Genomic DNA, 2,951 nt, shown 5'->3' with positions numbered 1-2,951 from the left:
GAACAAGTATGGAGCCAGTTTAGAACCAGTATGGAACCAGTTTGGAACCAGTATGGAACCAGATTGGAACCAGTTTGCATGTGTGTTTGTGTTGGAGCAGCTGACTGAGTCTCAGCTGCTTACCTGAAACAGCATGATGGTCCCACCACCGAGCTTCACCCCTGGCCCGCTTGGCCCATCTGACCGCAGCATAACTCTGGAAGAAACGAGTTCAGAACCTTTTCTGGTTTAATTCTGGAACCACTTTGTGGTTTGGCTCAAACGAAGAGTCATCTGGAGAATGAACCAGAAATAAATCAGCATTTCATACGTTGTTTATGCTGGTTGTCTCATTTAGAAGAAAGACCTGTTTTATTTTAAAAATTAAAAGAAACAATTCAAGTAATTAAGAAATTCAACTGAATTAAATAAGCTAATGAAATATAAGCTATAAAAAAGGTTAAGTTTCATAAAAAAATATGAAAGCTCTGATTACTTTTGGTGCAAACAATAAAATCTAAATAAATGAATTAAAATAAATGACCTCTGGGTTCGTAACCTGACAGCCTCATTGGGAGCATCTCTCTCTCTCTCTGCAGTTATTAAAACAATCAGCCTAACTTGGGCCAAAGAGGAGAAATGACTCCACATGATGCGGTTTAATCCGTCCTGGTTGTGAGGGGCGAATAACCATCCATCACTGGGAAGCTGAAGAGAGCCAGGAACTGCCAAACCACTCATTACATGCAATTTGCTGCTCTTCAAGGCTTTTAAATGAGTCTTGGAGAGCAGAAATTGGCTGCCATTAACTTCTGACTGCCGGTTGATTGAGTGTCATCAGCTGCTGCCGGAGCAGCGTCCCGATACCAGGAGGGAGGAAACACGAGGCGACGGACTGCCACGCTTTAGGGGAACGTTTCATGACAAGACGCTCCACAGAGGACCTGCATCAGCGACGCTTTCATTTTAAATTTTCCTCCACTTTCAGTTTTAACATTTTTATTCCTATATGAAAGTTTCTTGGCAGAAAAAGCTGGAGGTTGGGAAGGAAGTGTGGATGCTACGTAGCTTTAGCGCCTTCCTGTTTACCTCTAAGTGCACAAAGACTCAGATTTAACTATTCTTACTTATTAAATATGTTTATGGGTCAATTGTGACATGTAACGTTAATTAGCTGGTGGCTGTGATCTTCTTCAGAACCAAAGCTCTTTATTTTATTTTATTTTTGGTTCTGAGCTAAATTTAACGAGGTCGGCCAGCTCCAGTCATACTGACGTTTAGAAGATGAATATTTAAATAATGTATTTAAATAGTATGCGTCAGAATAATAATTTCATGTCCCTGTTCTTATTCAGATTGTTGTGAGCTGCTTAACCTGCTTGTAAAAGTTTATAAAATGTAAAATTACTGGATAGTAGCGTGAAATAATGAGGCTTTCTGACTGGTAGTGACATCACTTCCTGTGTGAATGAGGAATCACCAAAAACATCAAGAAATGAGGAGTTTCCTGTTTAATCAAATCATCTTTTTTAACAACTTTCATTAGCAATTACCATCAGTAGCGCAGCTTGTCCCTAATTTATTTTCTAATTTATTCTTTATTTGTTCCTTGAAAAAAATGTTCACAGCACTTGAAATTTTCCACTTTTTATTACTTAAAACACCATTAATGATTGTATTTTATGAGGATTTTAAGCAGCACAATAAAATCTGCTGATCTGTTCAGATGAATAATAAATTAAACTTTTTAATTTCATACTGCAAAGTAGAAAAAAAGTTTCTAGATGTGAAAAGTTGGTGAAGATGAACTTCAAAAGACTTGGAGTGAAAATGTGATTAACCACTGATTCATTATTATTGTTTACACTGTAAAGTTTTTTGCTGGTAGTTTAAATTTCCACAGCGCCGATATTGGAACGTGTCAGTTTACACTTACTGGAAGCAATTAAGAGAAAAAATGTTAAGAAAAGAGGAGATAAATCTGCTGGTTACTGTTGTAGTTTGCAGGATTCATCCATGTTGGTTGTTTTCTAACTGTAACCATTGAGTCTTTTTCTGATTAGAAATTCATGAAAACGTTGAAAAATCAAAGGAAAATCAGAGTCAGGAGGAAATCAGGAGCCAGTCAGGAGTTTGGTTTGGTTTAAATTTCTGACACAGAGAAATTTAGAGAAGTGCCACCAAGCAAGCCGTGCAGGTAAAACTAATTTATCATTAAAAAATAAAGATCATCATTTCACGGCGAGAGAAAGAACGATCTGAGGTTTAATTTTGGTGGAGAATCTGTGATATGACTTCCCACCGGGACTAAACGCAGCAGGAGCAGAAGCAGGATAGTTGTGTTGATTGCGTCTGGACAGAGATGAGTTTTTCAGACGCTAACGGCCTCCTGCAGGGCGCGACTGCGCCTCGGATTCTCCCAGGACAAAAGACGAGTTCAGCAGAGAGAAGCTCATCCCACAGGAAACGCGAGATGGCCCAGATTACGGCTGACACAGAACATTTACACCCACCGACAGACGGCTGCTGCAGAGTGAAGCTCCTCTATTTATATACCAAACCTTCATTCTGACACAACCTGGAGATTATGAGCCGTTACTGTGTTTATGCTACATTTATACACTTTAACAGCTCAACAAATTATGATAGAGAAGTAGTGTGGTTTGTGTTTGAACATAAACTTTCATTTCAGCACAAATTTCATTCTAGCAGCATCTGTTTAATCATGACTCCCTTTTAACGTAAATGTCAGTTTTAACACTTAATTTTTGTCTTTGTTTCAACTCCCTTTTAGCACAGCTTCCATTTTAGCATAAATCTCAGTTTTAGCATAAATTCTGTTTTTTAATTAATTCCACTTAATTACAAAACAGTAAAAGTACTGTTTTAGCTTTAGCTAAGCATAGACTACATTTTAGCTTTAGCATAAATTCCATTTTAGCATAAATCTCTCTCATTTTGGAATTTTTATT

General features: G+C 37.7%; 1 long non-coding RNA gene across 1 annotated transcript in view; it reads right to left on the bottom strand.

Annotated features, from left to right (window-relative positions):
- LOC106949348 (uncharacterized) overlaps positions 1 to 2,951 on the bottom strand; it is a 55,292-nt gene that overhangs the window by 31,884 nt on the left and 20,457 nt on the right. The gene's annotated exons all lie outside the window — the stretch shown is intronic.

The sequence above is a fragment of the Poecilia latipinna genome, unplaced genomic scaffold (assembly GCF_001443285.1).
Source record: "Poecilia latipinna isolate Pla-1442-1.1 unplaced genomic scaffold, P_latipinna-1.0 Scaffold338, whole genome shotgun sequence".
Classification (NCBI taxonomy): Eukaryota; Metazoa; Chordata; class Actinopteri; order Cyprinodontiformes; family Poeciliidae; genus Poecilia; species Poecilia latipinna.
Note: the sequence above shows the minus strand (reverse complement) of the source record. Positions and strands in the feature narration are given on the sequence as shown.